We start from the raw sequence: 27344 nt of genomic DNA, 5'->3' as shown, positions 1-27344 counted from the left end.
CTGGACAGGTGGAAGAAATGGGTGAGCTGCCTTGGGAATGAGGTCAGGAATGAATAAATCAGTAATGGTGGAGATGAAGCATGTACTTTTGGGATCTCATGTACAGCAGGATTGGGGAGCGGACTGTTTACGGTCTTTTTTCATATCTGGTGCACTGAAAATACAAGCTTTTGTTCAGGCAGTCTAAACAGAAGCTCTACAATTTAGCCACAGTCACTGGATGATTTTGTTGTTTTATCTGAGTCTTGATGGAAATTCTGAATATTAACTCATTTAAATTCAAATCAATCGTCTCTCTACACTAGAACTCCTCTCTCGATTAATAGTATTTACGGTAAAATGGAGCAGGGTTACTCTTAGCCTCATTCTGGGAATCAATAAAAAACAACAGCAAAAGGCTATTTTTTTTCTGTGAATACCTAAATGACTTCACAACCATTATTCCACTCGGAGGAAAAATTATTCTTATATCACAGCGAGGGGGAGAGAATGCATGGCTTCTATTAAGACTAATGGAGGTTGGGATGCAAAGTTCAGTTGTCAGGAAGGAAACAGCCTGTTGTCACAGCCTGCAGAACTGGAGGGAAATTTAGTAATTAGTTCCCCCTAAACCAAGGAGCTTATTGATTTACTCTCCCCTCCTTCATAAGAAAGTAAAGCACAAGATCATATATATTCCAAAACAGGGTAGATGAAATATCTTCCCCAAATTAAAAAGATGGCAAATATAATAATATGAGCTTAAACGTAAAGGATTGTGCATTAGCTATTTTTTCCACAATGTAGAATATTTAAGTCTACAAAATGTAGAAAAAAACATCACACTTGAAAAATTGGGGACAGAGGGGATGATTTATGACCTCGGTTCATCCCGGGAGGGTAGGCCCCAGGCTCATTTTCTGCTACATTTCTACTACTTTCCATTTTCTAGAATTATGCTTCTGGTCTAATCAAAACACTATTTTGACACAGCCTTTTTAATCTTCCTTTTTTTCTCCCACAAAATCACCTCAGGCTTCACAAATCATCTTATTGGAAACCATAATCGTGTACCTGAGGAACAACGCCGTGTTAACCCTGGGCCCTCTGGACACCTTTTATTAGGTTTTGAGCAATCCTAGGATCTTAGAATGCCAGATGGGCCAGGACACGGTAAGGAGGGTTTTCCAGGTGCCCGCCGCGGATGGCCCGCCATGGATCCATTTCACCCTGCTGCTCTGGCATTGCCCTGCACTTCTGCTGAGCCAGGACAGAATCCAGAGACAGTTCTGACTGCCCGGGAAAGCCACGCTGAGCCCAAAGCTGGGCCCAAGCTGCCAGGCATCCCTCAAATTAGCAACCTCGGTCTTCAGCTTCCAGGTCTCTTATAATTCAAAAGATGGTCAGGTGTTTGCCTAAGTGGGTTTTACTCAATTTGCTAAACTTCGAATGTAAGAAAAACACAACCTCTCCTCAGGTGGATTCTCGGGAGGAAAAGCTATAACTACAGATCCAGAACAAATGCCAGGGAAGAACAACTGGTGGAGGGAAGCAGAGAGCACTGTCCGTGGAAGAGCCACGTCATTAGGCTGGATGCTGGAATCACAGACTCCATCGCAAGTTAATCTACAGGCCTGTCCTTAATGAAGGAAGCTGCTTTATAGGCAATGCGCTAGCTTATTTTAACAAATGAATTCTTTTGGGAGGGTTGTTCTTCAGATCACAATTCACTCACTCTTCATTTGTTTGCGTATTGAAGAGGGACCATGTGCCAGGCTTTGTGCAAGGCACAGAGGATACCACAAGGAGCAAACACAAAAATCCCTGCCTTCATGTGGTTTACATTCTTGTCGGTGGGTGGGTAAGGGGTGCAGAATAAATAATTAGGAAGATAAGAAAGGGAGACAGAGAGGGGGCCATCTAATTTGTCTTGGAATGCTAAAGACCTTTTTATATTCATCCTTCCTGGGCCTCTGATTAAAGGAAAATTCTTTACCAAACAAAACTCTCTTTGTCATGCTGTGTCATAATGAATATTACATTTCTTAGCTCCAGATCATCTTGACCTATAAACTGTTGGCTGTGGAAATGACACAATAGTCATCTAGTTCTGTCTTTTAAAAAATGAAAGCCGTTCCACAGGAATTGTTACCAGTGTTCTAGACAGAACCAGGACATGTTTTCCTCTAGATTCCTGGCACTGTATATCAGGGGAAGCATTTCTGTGTCCTACCGGATGAAAACTATTGCCTCGGGCAGCCTTAGGGTAAGAGAAACAGCACCTGGGCACACAGTCCTCCTCTCTTTTGATCTGCCTGCCCTTGGACCCTTGTGCTCATCAGCCCATGACCACAAAATAAATTACCTGCTGAGCACCCACAACTCTCCACCCTGTATGCGCAAACCACACCCTGCTTCGGTTAAAGAATGCAGTATCCAGGCATTGTGTACTCCAAAGAAATCCCACATGATTTCACATGTGTCCTAACCAAATTTTGGTTACTAACACACCTCACAGTTTAGAAGTCATCTCAGTGAATTAACTGTGTCATGTCTTGTCACAGTAATGAACTAAAAGCATGACTTTTATACTGAGACTTTGAGGAACAAAAAGGTTCTAGTTAAACTCTCCTGTTACTTGTGTCTCTGATTGTTCATAGACGGAACGAGGTAGCTCGCTTCCTCCCCAAACTGTTTTAAAGAGCTGCTGTATTGAGGGTTCCTGCACTGCATCTGGCAATGCTTCAGGACTGCAAGCTCCGAGGCAGAAGTCAGCACAGCTGGGTCTCACCCTGTGGGGGTATGGAAGGCTACTTTGGAGAGGGTGTTGTCTGATCAATAAGTCTTTCAAATCAGTGAAAAATGAGGCTTTACTGCATTGCCTTGCACTTTATTTTTCAATCTCCCTTTCTTCTACAATTATTCTTTTATATGACCCAGGGCGGAGAGAGGAGTATCTGTAGTCAAAGAACCTGGGTTCTTGTTGTTCAACTGCTGATTCGCTAACCAACCATCAGCCACACATAGGTTACCAATGCCTGATACTTTGACCCTGTGAGGGCAGCCTGGTACAGTGCTTAAAACTGTGGACTCTGGAGCCAAACTACCAAACCCTTTCTGCCACTTTGAAAACTGGGAAGTAACTTAACCTCTCTTTACCTCAGTTTCTTCATTTGTAAAATGGGAATGATAGCACCAATCTCAGGTTGTTAGGCGGAGCAAATGAGTTAACAACGTCTAAATATGCTTAGAGCAGTGCAGGTCAGAGCAATATCTCAATAAACCTAAGTTGTGGCTAGAGGGAAGAGGCAGAGACTATTTGTGAGAAACAAGCAGAACTGGCTAGTCAAGCTCTCCGTAAGTACAATTCCCACTCTGAATGTTGTTATCACTTTAGGGCAAAAATCAGAGTTGTTCTTTATGTTATGATAGCTCAAATGACCCTTTTAGAGGGCTAACTCTTCAGATTGCTACACATGGGTGACAAATCCAGTGCAAATCAGCTGTTGGTGGATTTTGAATCAGGCTCTTTCTTGACTTGGGGTGGGGAGAGGTACTCCAGATGCCTGTGGAAGTGGAGGGTGAGTGGGGAGGGGACGTTCCCAGAAGCTCTGTGGACACCCTCATTGATATTAGAACTTTCTTTTGGGAGTCCAGGTTGCTTTGATGCAGGCGGGGAGAGGGAAGGGTTCCAGAGAAAACCAGTGAAGTTAGATCTCAAATTAATCTCAGAGAACACCAAATCTGCTCTGTCAAGATTGAGATGTGCTACTGTGCCCACAGCTCCAGAAGGGCAGCACTATGCCTGCTCTGTGAACCTGAGCATTCTGTGCCCAACACAGTGCCTGGCACACACAAAGCCTAACAAACATCTTCACAGACCAAATGAAGGAATGCACAAATGTGTGAACATTAGTAGGCATTTCTCCAGATGCCAGCAAACTCTGATATTGGAAATACCAAATGTTCCAGTAATTTTGAAGAGTGGTCTTCTGGGTGCAGCTTGACTGATTGATCCACCGTAAGTGAATTTACCAGTCTTAAGAGATCATTGGCCTGTCATATGACAAATGGGTGAGAATGAATGGTAAAGGGAAAATGAATGCTGAGTTAACAATAGAAATAGTTAAAAAAACAATTTAAGAAATATTGTTTGCTAACATGGTTGACTCTGAGGTCCAAATTGTTCTTATACTACATGTTAGAAGAAAAAGGCAAATTTGGGGCATCCCTTCACCACATACATAGGAGGAAGGGAAGACTGGAAGCATGGGTGAGAAAACAAGCAAATGAGCAGTCCCTTTAAAATGGAAGTACAAGGGTGCCTGGGTGGCGCAGTCGGTTAAGCGTCCGACTTCAGCCAGGTCACGATCTCGCAGTCCGTGAGTTCGAGCCCCGCGTCGGGCTCTGGGCTAATGGCTCAGAGCCTGGAGCCTGTTTCCGATTCTGTGTCTCCCTCTCTCTCTGCCCCTCCCCCATTCATGCTCTGTCTCTCTCTGTCCCAAAAATAAATAAACGTTGAAAAAAAAAAATTTAATGAAAAAAAAAAAATAAAAATAAAATGGAAGCACAGTGCAGAGGATATGTAAACACTTTCTCCAGAATCTCAGAGGCCCCTCCTACCTCAGAGGCCCGCCCATCTCTCCACCCACTTCCCTAGTGCTCTTCAGAACTGACTCTGAGTTCCCTTGCCCCATCCAACACCTCTCATTTAGGAAGCCCCGGACTTGTAGTTGGCAAGTGTGTATTACTTTCCTGGAGCTGCCATAATAAATCACCACACACTTGGTGGCTTAAAACAAGAGAAATTCTCAAAGATCTGGAGTCTAGAAGCCAGAAATCAAGTTGTCAGCAGGGACACACTACCTCCCAAAGACTCTAGGGAGAGGATCATATCTTGCTTCTTCCAGCTTCCGGTGGCTCCGGGAAGTCCTGGCCTGCCGGTGCATCACTCCAATCCTTGCCTCTGTCTTCATGTGTAAGGACACTTTGAAATTGGATTTTTGGGCTCACCCATGTAACCCAGAATGATCTCAAGATCCTTAATTACATCTACGATGACCCTCTTTTCCAAATAAGGTCACATTTACAGGTTCCAGGGATTAGGAAGTGGACATATCTTTTTGGGAGCCACTGTTTGATCAACTACAGCAACCAGTTCTCTGAATTCAATTTGTGGGGGTTCAAGCAGAAGTCTGTGCACTACGTCACTGGAAAAATCAATGATGACAGTGCCTATTATGGTGACAGTAAGGTGAACTCCTCAGCATGGAAATTAAGTGATCTAAAGATAAATCCAAGTCCATTTTATTATTTTTTAATTTTTTTATGTGTGCAATCATCTGATTTATAAAAAGATGTGACAAAATTCAAAATGATACAAAATATCAATTTCAAAACAACATCAAAAGTGAGTGTATTTAACCATACTCAGCTCATAACAGAGCAAATGGGTAAGAAGGAGAATAATTCATGTTATAACGTATTGCTACATGAACTGCAACAGAAAAAGTTGGTAAAGGAAGGCAGAGGAACTCTCCTTAGAGTGTTAGAATTAGAACCGAGGGGCTCCATAATCATCTGGCATCCGCTCAATGTTGTACCTGTGGTTAGAAATGTACATGATGGGCACTCCAGGGATCTTCCAGATCCTTCCTTTAAGGTCCTGGTCAACTGTGGCCACAATGTAATACTTGTGCTGAGTTACTCTCTGTACTAAGAAGTCATTTGCATAGGTTCCTTTGTGTGTGCATGGTAATCGTTCAAATCTTGGATCCTTGGCAATCCTTAGAGCCACTTGATACTTTTGCCCCAACTTCTCAGTTTCAGCCATTACAGTCAGTTATACAAGGGACACACTTGGCATACAGACAGTCCATCATTGATTGTATTAAGTCGAGTTTGGTTTATATATATATATATATATATATATATTTTATACTACTAATATACTACTAATATACATATACATATACATATATATATATATTTTTTTTTTTTATTCATTTTTGAAAGACAGAGACAGAGCACAAGCTCTGGGGCAGAAAGAGAGGGGGACACAGAATCTCAAGCCGGCTCCAGGCTCTGAGCTGTCAACACAGAGCCCGATGCGGGGCTCAAACTCATGAACCGCGAGATCATGACCTGAGCCGAAGTCAGATGCTCAACCGACTGAGCCACCCAGGCGCCCCAGTCAAATTTGGTCTTAATGGAAAAGTTGATAACATTGGTATAAACAAGGATGTGGTAAGGTGGGCCCAGATGTGTGTTATACTGGAAGAATAAGCAGGAAGGATGTTGGGGGACTTCTCTTTCCTTGAGTGCACTGGGATCTTTCTTTTCTTTCTTTTTAGGTTTCAATCTATCCTTCTCTTTAAGCCTCTGATCTTGGAGACTAAGCATTCGCTTCACGGTCGCATACTTTCTTGCTTTCTTTTGCTTCCCCATGTTCACACTGCACTCTTGTTTCCCAAGTCCGTTTTACAAGAAGCTGTCTACTAATGTTCCTGAGTGTGCATGTCACATGTTCTGTGCCAACAGCTGAGCGCAACACTGGTTATTTAAAAATGACTAAAAAGCAGGATTTAAGAGGCCTTGTATGATTAACAGAATGTCTGGCCCACAGAGTTGTCAGTGCTGACATTTGGTCACTAGAACCACATCTTCCATATCTTGTCTCCAGTTGCTACTTAACTAGAGCTGAGTTCAATAATGGCAGTTTTTATTTAATACCCACAATTTAAATGCTAATTTTGTGAGGCTCCAAACAAAAGTTTTTAGTGAATCTATAACAAGCACAACTGAGCCACAGCCACCCAGTGAGACTGGCTATGTTTGTCAGTCCTACACCTTTTGTGTTTGGGTTTTATCTTCATTATGAACCAAACAGGAGGCAGAAAGAGGAGGAGCCAGGAAAGGCAAAATTGCTCCCCTCCAAAGCTTGTAACCATGTTTGGCGTGAAGGGCAAGATGTTTGCAGTCTGCCCCTGTGGTGTAGGTGTCCCTCCTCATCAGTGGGTAGGAAATGAAGCGGCGAGAAGAGGGGCAGTGTGGGTACAGTAGACCTTTCCCAGCTGGGGCAAAAGAGCAGATTTTAATTCCTACTTTACTACTCACTATGTGACTTGGCAAGCTACTTTACTTCTCCAAATCCCAAGTTCCATCATCCTGAGGGAGCCAGATTATATTATTTCTAAGGTTCTTTCCATTTCATACACGCTTGGAATAGCCTGCCATAAAGATGCAGACTGAAGTGTGTGTGGGTGCATGTGCGCACGTGCGTACGTGTGAGCTCACATTTATTAGTTACTTGGTACGTATAAACACCACACTTGTGCTCCATTAAGTCAGTTTTATTTACTTATGAAGGCTTCAGGGCCTAATAATCATAATAACACTAACAACAACTAGCATTTATTGAGCACTTATTTCATGCCAGGTATTATACTAATGTGTCTGACCCATTACCCAAATTCAGAAATCCAGCCTCCCTAACATCTGGTCACTGCAGCCACATCCTCTGTATCTTGTCTCCAACTGCTACTTAAGCGAGACCTGTGCCCAGTAATGATAATTTTAATTTAATACTCATAATTAAAATGCTAATTTTGTTAAATGTCTCAAATACAGGTCTTTAGTGAAACTATACATGCGTAACTAAGCTACAACAACCCAGTGAAACCAGCCGTAGGTGTTGGTCTTAATATTTCTGAGTTTTACATGCATTTGCATGTAAATAATTAAATACTTATCACAACTACCCTATGAGGAGGTCCTTTGATTATTCTCATTTTATAGGTAGAAAATTAAGGCCTGGAGAGGTTAATTAACTTATCCAGTTATTCAGTTAGTAGGTGGTAGTCCTGACTCAAATCCTGGAGTCTTAAATTCATTGTAATAGAAGATCCATGAAGTTAGCAACCACATCTGTCTTGTTTGCTGATCTCTTTGGTGCCTAGCACAGCGCCTGGCACAGAGCAGGTGATCAGTAAATACCTGTGGGATGAATGTCTAACTCATATCCCTCACTTCTATTTTTCATGTTTATTTATTTATTTTGAGAGAAAGAGAGAATGTGCGCGCATGCACACACATGTGAACATGAGGCGGGGGGGGGCAGAGAGAGAGAGAGGAAGAGAGACTCTCAAGCAGGCTCCACACTGTCAGCTCAGAGCATGATGTGGGGCTCAATCCCACAAACCCATGAGATCATGACCTGAGCCGAAATCAAGAGTTGGATGATCAACCAACTGAGCCACCCAGACTCCCTGTTTCCCTCACTCTTAACCACTATGCTGTATACATCACATAATCAACCCCCGTTGTGATCTTGTAAGTGGTAACAAGGGAGCCCTCACTAGTGAACATACATAGATTAGCATAATTCCCTCTGTCTTCAATCCTTCAAACAAATTGAAGCCAGTGCATGTTTTGTTGGCCATGAGCCCCCTCCTTCTGCACAAAGGATGATGGAGTTCTGGAGTACTGGTGGCAGGGATGACAAGGTGGATAAGCCTGTTTCCCTTGGCCTTGGTTCTGAAAATGGCATTCCCATTCACTGTGGGTCCTGATTTTGCCATGGAAAGGCTGCCTGGCTAATCAGTTGTGTGAGTGACCACCTCTTGTGGGAGCAATGATTAGTTTTCATCATGCCTCTGCCTTTTGACCGCAAATAAGTTTGTTTCACTTTTCTATCACCAGAACTGGCTCCTTGTTAATGTGTTTCCAGCCCTAACAGAAGAGAAATGAGAAGGGAGATGGTGTGAGTGTCCCAGTCGTGCTCAACCTGCTAACACTAATGTGCAGCAGGGCAATCTATCCCATTAGAGTTGACAGAGTGTCCCTGAGACAGAACGGATGCTGCAGCTGAAGCCATAAGAGCCCAGAGTGCAGTCACCTCCAGAACACTAGTGTGCAAAGGAAAGGTTTATTGCAAATTGAAAACATTCAGCTCTGTGGAATCCAAGAGGTTGATTGTTTAGTAAATATTTCATTGAGAACATTAGCTGTGGAATTTGGATGCTTAAGTAAAGCAGATAATTAAATGTAAATAATTAAAAATTAATAATGTTTGAAATGTTAAACATAATGAGACAGGCGATATTTCAGCAATAAAGGGGGTCTGCTCATCTGCTAAGCACCTTCAGGGCTGTGTCACAGCAGATGTGACCTGCATTGGCTCCTCACTCTTCCATTGTCAGCAGATGGCTTCTGGTAGACACTACTACAGCACAGGTTATCTTTACAGAGGAACTACAGGGAGGGGCCCCTGGGTGGCTCAGTCAGTTGAGCATCTCACTACGGCTCAGGTCATGATCTCAAGGTTCATGAGTTAAAGCCCTGCATTGGGCTCACTGCTGTCAATGCAAAGCCTGCTTCAGATCCTGTCTCTCTCTTTCTCTGCCCCTCCCCCACTTGCTCTCTCTCTCTCTCTCTCTCTCTCTCTCTCTCTTTTTCTCTCTCTCAAAAATAAACATTAAAAAAAATTTAAAAACAAAGAAACTACATAGACCAGTTATTGGGGGAGGGGATGGGCATGGAGGGGGCAGGGGAGAATCTGTAAATATATTGCCAGAAGTCACACTTCCAGTCAGAAGGAGCTCGAGATGAAACAAAGATGAGTCCACACTTGTCTAGTGAATCAAATCATGAAATGGAAGACTGGAGAGTTGCTCCATTGAGTCTTGCTCTTGGTCTCTCATCTTCAAACATTTTCCTTTTCCTTGCCAGCAGCTACGTCTCCTCACTCTAAAAAGAATATGTACAAAGGTTCCTTGTGCTACAAAGAGAATTCTCTCAGCATGTTTCTCTGTAAACACAGTGCTCCTCTCTCCTTTCCTTCCTTATCAAACCTTGTGAAAGAGTGGAGCACATTCCCTCCCTCCCTCTCTCTCTCTCTGCAGCCCCCTTTCCCTGGTGTGGCAGTCTGACTCTGCCCCCACCACACCATACAAAAGCTGCTCTTATTAGAACTACCAAAGCTGTACTACTCAGGATCCAAGGATCTCGTAAGACCTCCCCACAGCATCTTATAATCATGATTACTTTTCTGAAATGCTCTCCTCCTCTGGTTTCAGCTCTAACATTTTCTCTCAATGTTCCATCTACCTCTCTGATGATCGGTTTTTAGTTGGTGGCTGCCCTTAAATGGGAGCTTTGCCTCTAAGTTCTTTTCTTCTCCACAAAAGGGCACCTGCAAGTAAAAACGCAGCAGAGACAAGGCAGGAAACATAAATGTGTGAAATGGATGGGAGATGAGGGGATATAAGACAATAGGGAGTGGTGGAGCCTATGGCAAATGTATTTTTAACACCTTAGTTCTAAAGGCATTCAAATTGGAATGCAGTCAGTTTTGATCTCTTCAGGGGTGTTACTGAGAGCAATGAATTGCATGCATAAATATTATTAGTCACACAGGGTCTGAGAAAAAAGCATGTTTCTTTCACATGTTCCTCCAGTAATGGGGACTGACATCAGTATCAGGTACAGGTTCATGGTGGTTTTACACTGGTTTTTTTTCATCCTATCACACCAGGTGAACACATTCATTCCTTGTTCTTCCTTTAAGTTTGCCTGCACTCTGTCTTAGAAATGCCTAGTGGGTGTTTGCCTTAATTAGTGCATTTGCTCTTTCTTCTACAACTCAGCAGCCTCGACTCTTCCTTACAGCATCTGCCATCAAACTATCCATCATTTTCCTTTTAAAAAAATTATTGGGAATTTAACATGGTTTTAAACTGTGAGTGGAAAATGTTTACACATCATATAGCTGAGAAGGGGTTAACATCCAACATATAAGGAACTCATGCAGTCCAATAACAAAAAACCAAACAATCCAATTTAAAAATGAGCAGAGGAACTGAATAAACATTTTCCCAAAGGCATACAGATGGCCAACATCTACATAAAAAGGTGCTCCGCATCACTAATCATCAGGGAAATGCAAATCAAAACCACAAGATATCACCTCACACCTGCGAGAATGATTATCGTCAAAAAGACAAGACATAGTAAGTGTTGGTGAAGATGTGGAGGAGAGAGTTGCCAAAAATGTAAACTGGAATAGCCGCTATGGAAATCACTATGGAAGTTCCTCAAAAAAATTAAAAATAGAACTACTCTGTGATACAGCAATTCTGCTTCTGAGTATATTGCCAAATGAAATGAAAACAGGATATCGAAGAGATATATCTGTATTCTCATGTTCAGTGCAGCATTATTCACAATAGCCAAGTTATGGAAACAATTTAAGTGTTCACCAACAGATGAATGGATAAAGAAGATATGGCATATATGTGAAATGGAACATGATTTAGCCATGAGGAAGAAGGAAATTCTGCTCTCTGCGACAACATGGCCCTGGAGGGCATTATTAAGTCAAATAAACCAGAGGCAGATAAATATTGCATGGTATCACAAGTATATAGAATCTGTAAAAAAAAAAAAAAAAGTCTAACTCAGAAACGGAGGTAGAAAAGTGGTCGCACCAGAGAGGGGGAGTGTTGGGAGAAATAGAAAGGTTGGTAAAAAGGTATAAACTTTCATCTATAAGATCAATAATGTTTACAATAATGTAAAACATAGTGACTATACTTAATAACACCATAGTATATAATTTAAATTTGCTAAGAGAGTAGCACTTAAATGTTCTAACCGCTCTCCAATTGTGAATTTAATCAGATTTTTAACTGTGCCGATAATTTAATGAGGTTATTGTTATTTTTATTAAGGTTCTGGTTATAAACTTATGGGTTTTGAGTGCTCTTCCTCATCTTTATTTTCCACACAAGTCCTATTATTTTTTAGTGTTTGATTTTGCAAAACTTTTGGTTTTTAAGAAGCTTGTATTAGCAAACATCAAAAACAACGGAAAAGAAATGACAAGCAAAAATGAAAAACCACTTGCAAGGCCATTTTAGGGCCTCTGTTCTGCACTACCTCCTGCTGTGATCTTATCTTTACCTTTTGGTGATCAATGACTCCTATGTTGCTGATCCCCAGACTTGTATTCTCCAGCCCAAACCATTCTCTGAAGAGGTAGGTGATATTCAATTATCTAAAATCTCAACATGGCATCTCCAAAGAATATATCCAAAACAAGCTTTTTATAGTTCCCCTTTCCACCCTACCAACATGCCCCCTACCCCCAGCTCTGCTTCTCTTCCTATCCTGATTTGGATTGTGTCTTCTGATTCTATTTTGAATCCTTATTCCCTCTCATCTGCTGCCTTCAGTGGGTCACAAAGTGCTATTGATTCTCACTGTGAAAAGAGCTTTACATCCCACCGTCTGCATCTAATTCTGCTGTCATGGAGAACCTCATGGAGGACCTCATCTTTTGCCTGAAACCCACTATTGCTGAACTATTTCTCTGATTCCATCCCTGCTTTGCACCCTGACATTTCAGACAGACTGAGAGACAGTAAGGGGAACTGATGAGAGACAAAATAGGCTGCTAACCTTCCATTCTGGTCAGAATCAGCCTTAGCGCGCATGGGCCTTATTTGAAAGGAATGAGTTATGTGGATAAGTGATACTGTTCAGGTAAATCAGAGGAGAAAAAAAAATCAGATGATCCTGAGAAGCATCTAAATCTGTTCCATCTGATGGCTGTCAACAGTGGATACAGCTGACTTTCTGAATATCTGGCACTTAAAAGGTGATTGAGAGGTATTCCTTGAATGAAGGTTGGAGCACTGGTGCCTTAGGACCCTGGGAACTGCCTGCCCGTTTCTCCTATGCCACTCAGATTTCAGATTCTGTCTTAAAATCCTTCCATCAATAACGAGAATGGAGAAGCTATTTGGTGTTCAGTCAGAGGATGTTTATTTTCCTTCCTGGAAGAAGACACACTGGATTGAATCGAGGGATTTCCTGTTTCTTGGAGATGTCAAGGAACTGATGATAGAGTATGAGAATGACCTTGTGAACAAGGGGATACTGTCTCGTCTAGTGTCTTTTCTTCTACTCACACTTTCTACTTCTAACCAAAGGAAGCTCTCTGAATCTAAATATGTTCAAATGTTAGTTCATTATGCTTAATAAATAAGTTAGAAATTATTTGTCTACTTCTATGTCTTTTAAATTTCCATTTTACATGATTATCTAGAACAAATTTCTCTATTTCAAATTTATTCGGTAACTTCCAATTACTTTACTGGTCATAAATAAGTTCCTCAAATGGCATTTAAAGCTCTTCCTAACAGGACCCTGCCCACCTGTCCCCCTTAGCCTTGAATTCCCTTCTGTAAGACTGGCTACAGCCTGCTCTGCCCTATGCTGTTTTCTGAACATATCCTTTATTTATGCCCTTTTCCTGCTTTGTCTTAGTTTCTTTCTGCTATCTAGAATATCTACACCTTTGGCATCTCTCATTATTCCTTTTAGGCCAGATTAACTATTTCCTCTTTCATGATGGACTTCCTGATCTTCCTTCCCTTTACAACTGGTTAGGAGGCCTCTTTATTCAAAATCCTAAATTACATAGGAATTTAAACAATAATTATTATATCAATAAGATAAACTACATGGACCTTCTAATACCTTGATTATTGTATCATTTTAGACTACACTTCTTTGTTATTTTGATTTAATATGTGTTAATTTCTTTTTTCTTTTTCTTTTTTTTATTTGAGAGAGAGAGAGAAAGAGAGAGAGGAGCAGAGAAAGAAGGAGAGAGAGAATCTTAAGCAGGCTCTGCCCTGAGCATGGAGCCCCATGCAGGACTCAATCTTTCAACTGTGAGATCATGATCTGAGCGAAAATCAAGAGTCATATGCTTAACCAACTTAGCCACCCAGGCACCCCTATCTGTGTTAATTTCTTGACACTAATCAGGTCTTACCAATTCTACATCTAATGGGACAACCAAATGGCATCTTTTTGGACATGGTTCCCTGTCTCCTTTGCCAGTTCCTCTTCTATAGAACCATTATATTGAATCTTTCGATTTTCATCCTGAATTATTCTGATTATGTGTATTTCTCATGTTATCTATTTCCATGGGTTTAAATAATATTTATCTATTAACTTCTAAATGTACATCTTTATTTTCAATTTTTTATTTGGATTTGGAATTCATACAGCTGAGAGCCAACTCAGATATTTAAGGCTCAACATGTATAGTTGAATTCTTGAACTTCTCTAAACCTAGAAAGGAAGAGAAGAAAAAAGACAAAAATAACCTCTATTAAAAGGTGGAAGACTTTTCTAACAGTCCTAGAATTGCATATTCCTAAAAGGACCTTGGAATCATCTAGTCCATGTCCTCATTTGCATGAAATACCCCACATCTTCTGGTACAAGGTCCAATGTTCTTTCCACTACATCACCATATAACCTCTGCTATGGGCCTCAGAAAAACCGTTAGTATCTATAATTCATTTTCAAGAGTGCAACAATTAATGCAATTTCAAAAGCTAAGTGATTATAAAACTGAAAATAAATCTCCTAGATTTACTCCAGTTGGGCAACCTCATAAATACTACTTAATTACCATATAATAATGTTCTCCAAATTAGGAGTTGACCCCACAAAGGGAACTACTCCATAGAAAGGATTTCTTCCCCTCAAATTCCAATAACACATGCACAAAATGTCTCAAAGAAAGAACATCCTTCAATGAAACTTGCCGTGAACCTTTCTCCAAGAGGAAAAGCTCCCTTACAAGAAGAAAAAGGCCATTATTTTTGGTATGTATCTTTTCCTTACTATATTTTAGAGTATGAACAACCAAGTAAACTGCAAATTTGGTTCTTTAATCTAAGGAAAGATCTGTTGCTTCAAACAAAAGACAATACATCAGATGTTTGCTTTAAAAGCTGTGTACCAACAAAATAAAGTGATAGATGGGGACATTATTTATAATACATACCACAAAAACATAATAATCTTAATTATATAATAAGCTTCAAATGAATGTAAAAATACTAAGACCCCTGGAAAATAGTCAAAGAACAAATTACACAAATAATAATAATAATACAATGAGCAAACAAATATGTGGGAGATTTTCAATCCAACTAGAGGTGTTTTTATTGCCTTTTATTTTCTTTTGAAAAATTAAGAATGTTTTTATCTCTACAGAAGATAATCTATTACACTAGAGAAAAGTTCCATGTGCTAGGTTGGAAAGTCAGAGAGGAACCAATTCCTCGTTCTTTCTGAAACCATGCCCCCTAGGGTTAATGAGGTTAAAACTAGCAGAAAATGTAAAGCTTGTTTTTCAGTGAACTGTTTCTCCTTAATCATCCATTGCTTCTTTTCAGGCCCCACTAACAAATACACTAGTTGCCTCTGCAGAAGCCTGGGCTCAGGTCAACTGATAAGGTTGTAGCCTAGGAACATCAATGCCTTGCATTCCTTAGCCTGAATGGTCTTAACCCACCAGAATAACCCTAGACTACCTACTGGCCAACCAAGAACTAGGCAGCCTAACCCAGTTTAAACCAGCTTGAGCTTGGCACCAAGTCAACGCCTATGCAGATGAGCCAAAAAGTGTCCAACAGTTACCATTGCTTCATTATAATGTTAAAGTCTCCACCCTAGGAGGAACACAAGCTTCATGAACATAACATATGATGCATGTATAGACATATTTCCTAAGTATGCTGTGCAACTTTATGCCCGCCTTTACATGTAATGACAAAGCTCCCCTCTCTAATATTAAATCCTAAATAAAAGAGCTTGCTTGGGGCGCCTGGGTGGCTCAGTCAGTTAAGCGGTGGACTTCAGCTCAGGTAACGATCTCGCGGTCCGGTCCGTGAGTTCCAGCCCCGCGTGGGGCTCTGGGCTGATGGCTCAGAGCCTGGAGCCTGCTTCCGGTTCTGTGTCTCCCTCTCTCTCTGCCCCTCCCCCGTTCATGCTCTGTCTCTCTTTGTCTCTAAAATAAATAAACATTAAAAAAAAAAAAAAAAAAGAGCTTGCTTATCCCTACTCAGGGAATCTGGCTTTGGAAATTATTCCCCATGATCTTTTTATTTACTGCAATTAAAGATTACTTTGTGTCAGGACGTCTGGGTGGCTCAGTCAGTTAAACATCTGACTTCCGTTCAGGTCATGATCTCATGGTTCCTCAGTTAGAGCCCCTTGCTGGGCTCTGTGCTGACAGCTCAGAGCCTGGAGCCTGCTTCGGATTCTGTGTCCCCCTCTCTCTCTGCCCCTCCCCCGCTGATGCTCCGTAGTTCTGTCTCTCTCTCTCTCCCTCTCAAAAATAAAAAATAAACATTAAAAAAGAAGAGATTACTTTGGGTCACAATTCCACCTGGTGTACTCTCTATTGGTGACTCACCAAGGAGAAGACTCATGTTAGTCTGATTACATTTTCACTCGGAGTTACATGTCCACTCAGAGTCTCAACTTTGGTGAGAAACTGGTACAGGTAACTCAATGAGTTATACTCAATTATATCTGAGATGTTGTAAAAAGGGTCTAGCACCGAATCTATACCCATGTAAGTATAATGCCATGAGAGTAGGACTTAATTTTGTTCATGGGCTATATATACTCCTAGGGTCTGAACTTTTCAGGCATTTAATAATAAGAATAATTCTTGAATTTAATTTCAAAAATGATTTGAATCACCATCTTGTTATAGGTCTTTTATACAAATCCCAAATGTTTTGCTATAAAATATGAGGGCCAAAGCTCTTTGTTTTTGTTTTTAAGTTTATTTACTTATTTATTTTGAGAAGAGAGAGAGAAAATGAGCAGGGGAAGGGCAGAGAGAGAGGGAGAGAGAATCCCAAAGAGGCTCTGCGCTGTCAGCCGACAGGGGGCTCCATCTCATGAACTGTGGGACCTTAACCTGAACTGAAACTGAGAGTCAGACGCTTCACCAACTGAGCCACCCAGGCACCCCCAAGGGTCTTCAGTTTGTGTGCTAACTTTACAATTCAATTTTTTGACATCTGGACAATGTCCCCTTTCAAAAAAAAAAAAAAAATATATATATATATATATATATACATATATATATTTAACCAAGGAATTGAAATCATAATAACCAACTAATATAACACCAATTTTATTCCCACATTATTACCATCACTTCTAGTTATTTAGCACTTCACAGCAAAATTAACTTGCCAACCTATACCTTTACATATACATATTTATTCAATTCAACAAGAGTATAAAATGCCACACTCACTGAATATATTGCCACTAGTGATGATTTGTACCTAAATAATAACTCTCGAATAGAGCTCACTGTTTTATGGGTCTTTGGTGGGATTTTTAAAAAATGAATTCTGCACAAGAGAGGACATTAAAAAAAGAAAAACCCATAATCTGATTTTTCCCCCCATCCGGTCATTGTGTTAGTTTCTTTTTATTAATCTAAACAATACAATCGCTTTGACATACTACTGTTATTTGTTATTTATTTCCCACATATTTCCAAAAAAGGATTTAAAGTAGTCCATTTTAACATGCTGTTAGTGTATTCAATATTTGGCTCCCTGGAAGCAGCTATAAAATCGAATACACACAGCTTGTTCAGTATAACATACTATAGAACCAATTTTTCCTATGACCAATAAATAAAAGCATATATTGTATACCCACATACTTATTATGCTGAAGTAATTTCTATCAAATCAGCAATTAAACAAAGTAAAATCTGACTTATGAAACAATCAATAGCAGAATGAAATGAAAGTAATTACAGTCTAATTTGTGAATACTGTATATAGCCTTAAAAATATTAAGTACAGATTCATTATATATTTGATTAGCTCAAGATTTCCCATTCTGACTGAAGACTCCACAGAGGCTTTCTAAAGGGGCCTGTCTTTCTTTCTTTCTTTCTTTTTTTTTTCCTTCAGCATTGCTTCAGAAGAACTGACTAGCAAAGGCTTCCCTTTTAGCCTGTTAATAACTACCAAAATATTCACAGTATTCCCTGGGCTTTCTCCACTTCTCACATCGTCAGGTTTTAGCATGCAGGCCTTATTCTCAACCCAATTACCTGGATATGAAGCAGGAACTTCGCAGCTGTCACAAAACACCTATACCATTTTAGAAAGGCATTGCTATCAATAACCAAAAACGGGGATTTTATCGCAGACAATATGTGAAATTGCACCTCACTGACAAAACCATTGCAGAACCTGGGTGATAATATTATTATAGTAATTACCATATGTCTTACATCAAATGCAACTCCAGTTTTATTATCATTCAGGTTTTCTAGAAGGAGATAGGAGGGAGCTGTCATAGTTAGACAGATAGTTTGTCCTCTATTCAACTGCCAGCTCCCTCTGAAACACAGGCTTTCTATTCTACTAAAGGAAATGCAATTATAACTCCATTTGCATCGAGAACAAGAGAAGCCCTGGGTTAATTACAGGTAAGGTTCTATTTACATTCCCTGGGGCTAGCCACAGCCAGATTCCATTTCTCAGGTGGAAAAAAGCTGCCAGAGTTTGAACTAAATCCACATTTTTTATTCCACTCTTGCAGTTCTGTGTGGCCAAAGGGAGTCTGTCAGTCAAAGATCTTTCAAACATAACCTCAGAAACCTTCATTTTCCAGACTCTGAATGTAGTTAAAGTAAGTTCAGAACCCAAAGTCTAAACAAAAGAAAGGAAAGATGGAGGTCTGAGGCATTCATGTGAAGATGGGGAGAGAGGGAGTGGCAGTGATGAGGTTTTGGGGTGATGGGGGTTCCGGAGCCAATGACCAAGAAAGGATTCTTGAAGACGTCTTTGGTATAAAAGGTGATGTTATTAAAGCACAGGGACAGGACCGTGGGCAGAAAGAAAGAGCTGCACTGGGTTGTGAAGAGTGGCTGTTTTTATACTATGGAGTTGGGGAGGTAAAGTCCAAAGGGAGGCCTCCACAGGGACTTGGATATGCTAAAGAGGACTCCTAAGAGACCTGAAGCCTTGCTATTGTCAAGCTAAGATTTCCCTCTACTAAGGCATTAACATTATGACTGCAGGGGGTTCTTGGAGAAATGGTATACTCTGTATTTGCCTCAAGTATTTGTCAATTGGCTGCAGGTTATGAGGAAATTTAATTTCACCTGCCATTTCCTTCTTGCCTTTGTTCCCCATATCACTATTGAGGGGTGATACTGGGGCTCCAGGAAATGGAGTCTATAGGATTCTGGAGATTAGACTACTGATAAGATTGCCTTTTTCGTGATTTACCAAGACATTGTCCTGTATGACTGTGATCTCTATCAGTTAACCATTTGTTTTATTTCCTCTCCTCTGTTCTTGGGCAGCCGGGAGTGCCTGAGGAATATCACACACATCCCATCTGCTGCGGGGGTGCGGGGGAGGGGGGAAGGTGAGTGGGGAGTGGGGTGCTCTAGCTTGCACTTTGTCCTCAGCTTGCCCCATGCTCCCTCATCAGCAATATGTGTATTATTAGCATTATATAATCAACTGCTTAAAAATGTAAGGCAAAGGAGTAGGAAAAGGTGAGCACCTCAACACCAGTTTACTAACAGGACTATTTATTTACAAAAGACTGGACATCTAAAAAATAATTTTTCTCATCAGTGAGGCTTCCTGGACTCTTCTGGCTTTCAGGGTTTTGTTTTGTTTTTGTTTTTTTTTATGAAGAAAAGATGGACAGCTAATATCAGAGATGTGTCTCTGAGTTCCTCTCTCCTGATTTAGATTCAGCTTTCCAAAAATATGTATACGGCAGGTCTTATGCCATTAACGTTCTTGCCAAGGTAATAGCAGACTCTTTAGTTGTCTGGTTACAATCTGATAATCTTCTGAATTCTGCATATGCTAGATGTCTAAAGCCAGCCTCTTCCCAGTCATTATCCACAATATCTCTATGTTATTTTACTCCTACTCCTCACTTATTACTATCTGATAGAGTCTTTTGATTTTCTTTCTTTCTTTCTTTCTTTCTTTCTTTCTTTCTTTCTTTCTTCTTTCTTCCTTAGAGAGACAGAGAGAGAGAGAGAGAGAGAGAGAGAGAGAGAGTCAGAAGAGGGAGGGAGAAAGCACATGCACGCTGGATGGGGAGGACCAGAGAGAGAATCTTAGGCAGCCTTCACGCCCAGCTCAGAGTCCAAAAATGGGCTCGATCTCATGACTAAGCTCATGACCTGAGCTGAAATCAAGAGTTGGGTGCTTAACAGACTGGACTAAGCCACCCAGGCAGCCCTGATGGATATTATTTTAACACATACTGGTTAGACTGTTTACTTTCAGTTTTACTCTCCCTCTTCTCCCCCATCACAGGCACATAAGAATGCTATCTCCCTGAAAGTAGGAGTCCTTATTTGGAGCCTAGAACAGCACCAGACATATAGCAGGTACTTGCTCATTATGTTAAATGAAAGAATAAACTGCTATCATAATTTCAGATGATCTGAAGGTCTGCTCTGGCAGTAGCCACTGCCAGAGCTTCCTTTATTCATAGATGATGTAGATATGGAGAATGCTTTCTTTATAGACCATTTCTCCAGGAGCAAAAATTTAAGATTCCATTTAAGAAATGATATGGAAAACAATTCCAGTTTTATAAAGGTTTTAGATTCTTCTGAAGAAAAAAAGTTATCTCTGAAGAATTGTAATGCATGCATGCACTCTTTCCAGAAGAACCAGCCAGGGAGAAAAATGAGGGATGATTCTGACCTCATTTCACTCAGATCAGATCAAGAAAGAGGTGGGGACTGAAAAACTGGAAGAAGAAAAAGTATTACCCCTTCTAGTGAGGAAGGTGTGCATGCCACCCCTTTGCAAGGAGTATGTCCTACAAATAGAATTCCTTACTTTCAACCTGAAGACCTTCATTTTTCTTTTGTTATGCTAAATTGAAAATAAAACAAAAGCCTCCATTTGTCAGTCAAGAGGAATGAGAATAGTTCACATCAGTGCAAAAAAGATGGCTTTGGTAACAGCCTTGGAAAAGCTGGGCTACAAAATATTTATCAAGTTCAAGTTTCTTATCAGTGGACAAACCAAAATCCATTCACCTTCAACTCCAAGGGAGATTTCATAGTGGGATGGCTTTCAGCTTTGGTGAGAGTCGTACGACCTCTTAGAGACTATCCTCCACTCGGCAAGACTGTCCTCTGTGTATGATGAAATTCCTCTAATTCCCACCAGCACTTGCACCCATTTACCCACTTCCCTAAAGCCCCCACTCAGCCCTGCCCCTCTTATTCACTGCAGATGGGAAAACAAAAGTCATATAATTCCCAGACTTCTCACACCCATACCTATGAATGTATTTACTTCCACATGTAGGCTCATTTCTTGCTCTCTAGCCTGAGAGAAAGGTGTTCTCCCCCACCTAAGGCTACTTCTTCATGCTGTCCATCCCACCAGTTACCTCTCACCAAATCCCGGGCCTCGCTTTAACAGCAATCCTCTTCCTTTCCCACACTGACCACCTCTCTTCTAGTAACTCTTCGTGGCAACAAACAAGTCTCTTGGGTCTTAAGAAGTCTTTCTTTGATTCAATATTCCTCTTTAGCTATCGCCTAAGTAAACATTGACCTCTATGTCCTCATTCCTAAACTATTTAGTGTCTCCTTGAAATCTAACTTCTATCCCATCTCATTAAGGTCAACAATCATTTAATTCCTAAACCCGATGAGCTCAGATTTCTTTTTCCTTTTTTTTGGCGGGGGGGACAGGGTACTCTCTTTATCTTGAAATTCTTGATATTCCTGACATCACTTTCTCTTACACCTCTGCTTACCTTCCTGACTTGGTTTCCCTTTTGCTGATTCTGCTATATGCCCCTTAAATGTCATTTCTTTCTTGAGCCTAGTCTTTAGTCTTATCTTCTACAGATGATCAGGTGATTTAACCCATTTTAATTACCATCTGGAAGATGCTAATGATTTGAATGAAATATCTGGTCATATCTCTCTTTGGAGAGTTAAATATATGTGTCTGATACATTTTTTTTTTTTCCAACGTTTATTTATTTTTGGGACAGAGAGAGACAGAGCATGAACGGGGGAGGGGCAGAGAGAGAGGGAGACACAGAATCGGAAACAGGCTCCAGGCTCTGAGCCATCAGCCCAGAGCCCGACGCGGGGCTCGAACTCACGGGCCGCGAGATCGTGACCTGGCTGAAGTCGGACGCTTAGCCGACTGCGCCACCCAGGCGCCCCTGTCTGATACATTTTTAACCACAGAATCATGTTGGGGTGCCTGGGTGGCTCAGTCGGTTGGGTGACTGACTTCACCTCAGGTCATGATCTCACGTTTGATGGGTTTGAGTCCCGCATTGGGCTCCGTGCTGACAGCTCAGAGCCTAGAGCCTACTTCTGATTCTGTGTCTCCCTCTCTGTCCACCTCCCCTGCTTGTGCTCAGTGTCTCTCTGACTCTCAAAAAATAAATAAATGTTAATAAAAAAAATTTTAACCACAGAATCATGTCAAACCAACATATGGGAAACTGGATTCTCATCTACTAACCAAAAGTCTATTATATGTAAACACTAAAATGCTATAAAATATTATAAATATAACTCATTTATTATTAAATATACACCTAAATCCCTCAGCCAGGCTTGATAAGATGGCAGAGGCTAGTCAATCAAAGAATAGGAACAATGAGTCCCAATAATTTCAGTGCACATATCTCACTTTACTCAAAATATACTGGTTACAATTTGGGTAAGTCAAAGTATCAATGTGTTAGTTATCTATTACTGAATAACAAATATACAAAATAGCAGCTTAAAATAACACATATTTATTGACCACTTTTTATGAGTCAGGAATCTGGGCATGACTCTGCTGGACCCTCTGCTTAGGGTCTCACAAGGTTATGGTCAAGGTGTTGGCAGAGGTTATGGTTTCCTCTGAGGCTTGACTGGGAGAGGATTCAGTTTTAAATTCCATCCGGCTGTTGGCAGAATTTAGTTCTTGGTAGTTTCTTGCTTGCTGTTTGCAGAGGCTGCTCTCAGCTTCTAGAAGCTTTCTGCAGTTTCTTTCTATGTGGCGTCCCTCCACAGGACCACTTACTTCCTCAAAGCCATCAAGGGAAGGAGAAATTCCAGTAAGATGGGAGCTACCATCTTATGTCATGTTATCACATACATATAATCATAAACATCCCGCCACCTTTGCCTTGTAACAGTGGTTAGAAGCAAGTCACAGGTCTTACCCACTCAGGAGGATGGGATTACACAAGGGTGTGAACGTCAGCAGGTGGGGAACATGGGGCCACCCTAGGAGCCTCTCTGCCACGATCAATACATCTTTTTTCCTTTATGTACAGGTGTCATAAATACCTTTACTTTTGACTGACTTCACAGTGTCTCCTCTCTAGTTAGTTAACAAGTACAGTAAAACCTTGGTTTGCGAGCACAATTCATTCTGGAAACATGCTTGTAATCCAAAATACTTATGTATCAAAGCGAATTTCCCCAGAAGAAATAATGGAAACTCAGGTGATTCGTTCCACAACCCAAAAATATTCATATAAAAATGACTGCAATACTGTAATAGAATACAAAATAATAAAGAAAACACAAAATATAAAGAAAAATAAACAAAATTACCTTTGGAAACCTTTGTGGCTGGTGTGAGGGAGATAAGAGAGAGGAGGGTTATTATGTAGAATGCCTTTCACTATCACTAATGGAATCACTGCTGTCTATTGGCTCAGTGGAATCTTTTTCTTTTCATGCAACTTTAACAAGGAACCTATCCAATGACCTAGAATGAAGGAAAACATTCCCAAACTTACTCTTATATGGAAAAGAAAAAGACTGCCCACAGGTGTTTTGAAGTGACAAAAAATACACAAGTGCCAATTGTGAGTACTTTCCAACGTTCTGAAAAATTACTGATTTCTGCCAAACACCGCAGCCTGAGACCAAGCATCCGAAAATGGGAGATGATCACCCACAATCCCGCAGCGAGAGAGAGAGAGAAGCATTGGTTCCTTTGTGATTATGTGACATTTGGTGTCATGTACTACTCATATTGCAAGACACTGCTGGTTTATCAAGTTAAAATTTGTTAGAAATGTTTGCTTGTCTTGCGTAACACTCACAGAGCAAGTTACTCGCAATCCAAGGTTTTACTGTACACAAAGATTAGAGTGGCTGTCAACAATGCTGTTTTGCAAAGAATCCATTCTCTAACTTAGAAGCTTGGATTTCCATATTTTAAACTTCTTTCTAGGAACCCACACAAGGTAACAGGGGTCTGCAATTGTGTAAAAAGAAAACTTCGTAGATTTGCCATTCATCTCAGCGTCTTTTTCCCAAATAGCCTGCTGGAGAGAAAGGTAATTAATTCCTTTTGAGTTTTACTCGTTTCCCTCCATCTGTTCTGGGGGAAGAGGAAAGTGCAGAGAAGAGAATTGAGCTAATAAACTATCAAAATGTTCCCCATGTCAGTCTACATTTGCTACTATTGCCCTAGAAAACTACAGGTTATTTACAACACTGTTATTTAAAAACGACACTACCCCTTTGATAATTCTACCCACTGGAGTAGATGTGGTAACGACCAATGGATTTATTTAGTTATTTAACAAATTCTTAAAGAGTGTATACGATATGCCAGACACTGTCCCAAAAGATGTATGCATCTATTCTCATAGCAATAGTATGAGTTAGGTACTATTGATATCTCAACTTTACAAGACGATAAGACAAAAGAATTAAGGATAGATTTAGCAAGTTGTCAAGGCCACAAAACCATTAGGGGGCACGATCAAGACTGAACGTGGAGCATTCTCCACGTGTTGTACTATGCTCTACTCACAGTATTCAATAGCAATATAATGCAAGCCACAGATGCAAACTGCGTCTGCAATTTTAGATTGTCTAGTAGTCACATGAAATCTTTTAAAAACTAGGTGAAGTTAATTTGAATGACATTTTGTTAAACCCAAAATGTAAACAATATTATTTCAACACATAATCAATATAAAATTATTAATGAGATATTTGACATGCCTTTTTCCATATTCAGGGTTCGAAATCTGGTGTGTATTTTAAGGGTTTAGTACATTTGAATTCAGAGAAGCACTCTGCGTGTGTTCAGTTTACTCTTTTAATAGGGGGGATGGATACTTGATTTGTTTATCCAACCTGAAACTGAAAAACATGTGAATTGGACACATAAGACTATATTGAGTGATTTTGTTTAGATGTTTAATTCCCCGAAGGCAGGTTTTTTGTTTTTTGTTTTCTCCCTCTCATTTTCACCACTATATTCTCTGTGCTGAGAACAATGTTCACAATATAAGCAAGCACTCAGCAAGTGTTTTGGAAAGAAGAGAGGAAGGCTTGAGGGAAGCTGGACTCTGTTTTTCACCATCAGTTACCTGTATGAATCGTTCAATACATTAAGATGGCAAGTTTGTGGTCACTCGATTGAATTCATCAAATTATCACCCGGTGGTAGAGCCCATGGTAGGCACCAAGCCCTGAGGATATACGGAGGACAGGCCCAAATTCTGTCCTTAAGACACACACAGGGGAGACAGATACTTTCACAATATAGTGTGGGTATAGACAAGAACAAAACCTGAACAGCCTTGGAAGTGATCAACTGACCCTGGACGGGAGTGCAGGTGGAGGAGTGAGGATGGCAAGAGTCCACATCCTGAAGAGCAAAGATGAAAAATTCTGAGACCCGGCAAGAGAAGACATGCACATTTCCAAAATAAGGCACCTTTTCACTTACACCTATCCAGTTATGCACCTGAATCTTACTAGCTGGGGTAGACTCACCCATCTGATTTAGGTGAAATGACATGGAAACTACAAGCAAAATCCATCATTCAAAGCAACTCTAAAACCCAGGTAAGGCAATAGAACCAACGTGCTGCACTTAATGCTGTGAAATTGGGGAAAAGGCCCCTACTGAATCACAGTATATTGAGGACTTTATGTGACACAGGTGATATGAAACAAATAATCACAAGCATTTCCTTTTATTAAAAGTCACACTTCCAGGGGCGCCTGGGTGGCTCAGTCGGTTAAGCGTCCGACTTCAGCTCAGGTCACGATCTCACAGTCCATGAGTTCGAGCCCCGCATCGGGCTCTGGGCTGATGGCTCAGAGCCTGGAGCCTGCTTCGGATTCTGTGTCTCCCTCTCTCTCTGCCCCTCCCCCATTCATGCTCTGTCTCTCTCTGTCTCAAAAATAAATAAACGTTAAAAAAAAAAAGTCACACTTCCAAAGCATGACTTTAGTGCAGCACACTACAATGAATATGGCTACAATACATCACATCATATTAAAAATCAATGAAGGATGAAAATATGAGTAAACATTCAAAACAATTCAGATTAGGATAAAGCTGAGGACGTTTATGTTCTATTCCCTGGTCTTGGTGAAGAAAAGAGAGAGAGAAACAATAGAGTTGGTAGGAAAAGGTGAGACTATATTTCACCCTGGCTGATACTAGAAGTCCCACAATATAAATTGCTGAATAACAGCAAAGTAATACAAGGCCTATGTGTGTGGGGGCTCCCTCTCAACTGTTTGCTCCCAGATTGCCCCCATCAAGCTTCGTTTTCCTCCAGTAAATCACATGTTGAAAAGATCACCATTTTCTACTTTGAACCCCAAATTAGGCCCTACAACATATGGTTAATCTTCTGGAAAGAAGGCATTAATACTGCCATACACAATTATACCAGAATCAGAAATAAATGAGTTTAACAGATTTATGAACAACCTTTATGGACAAACTCATCAATCAAATTGAAATGCTTGAACAATGCAATAATGCCACTTATTAGACAAACCTAAAGAGATTGGATACATTTGATCATTGCCAGGAGTAACAAAATGGGATTGAGATCATGAGGGGACTCTACAGTTAAGGAATAAAAGCCTTCATGTCCCATTAAATAAATGGGACAAATGCAAAGAAAAAGAACCTCAAAGGCTCAATTGAAACCGTAAGTTACCAACACAAATTTCATGAATTATTGTCCTCTGTTTGTTTATTTATCTTCCCCCAGGGCTATTTTTTCATAATATGCATTTCATCTTTTTAAAAAGATTACAAGGACTTTGTTAAGTCCTTGTCCCTTTCACAGGAGTGATTTAAAAAAAAAAATCTCACTTCACTTTCAATCTCTCCTGTAACCAAAATTTTGAAGATCCCACCGACTGTATTTTTCCATCTGCTTATCACCCCACTATTCTCCAATACAGCTTTATTTACAGTGGTGAGAAACAAACAATATCAGTATAACTAGCAGCAGGGAAAAAATGACTAGGAAACTGCATTACAATAAGATAAATAATGGTACATTCCTGGAATGTATTTTATATGCTCATTAAAATATTTTACTTGAATTTTTAATGAGGGAAGGTAAAAGCAATACAATGTTAAAAGTGATAAAAGCTGGATCTAAAATTATGTATTAGGTATTATTGGAAGGTATTAAAA

General features: G+C 40.4%; 1 protein-coding gene and 1 pseudogene across 2 annotated transcripts in view; both read right to left on the bottom strand.

Annotated features, from left to right (window-relative positions):
- Positions 1 to 27344, bottom strand: part of ST6GALNAC5 (ST6 N-acetylgalactosaminide alpha-2,6-sialyltransferase 5) — a 180320-nt gene that overhangs the window by 102128 nt on the left and 50848 nt on the right. The window lies entirely within an intron of this gene.
- LOC123598096 lies at positions 4591 to 13062 on the bottom strand (annotated as a pseudogene).

This window comes from Leopardus geoffroyi, chromosome C1 (assembly GCF_018350155.1).
Source record: "Leopardus geoffroyi isolate Oge1 chromosome C1, O.geoffroyi_Oge1_pat1.0, whole genome shotgun sequence".
Taxonomy (NCBI): domain Eukaryota; kingdom Metazoa; phylum Chordata; class Mammalia; order Carnivora; family Felidae; genus Leopardus; species Leopardus geoffroyi.
The sequence above is the reverse complement of the archived record's forward strand: the minus strand, read 5'-3'. Positions and strand labels throughout refer to the sequence as shown.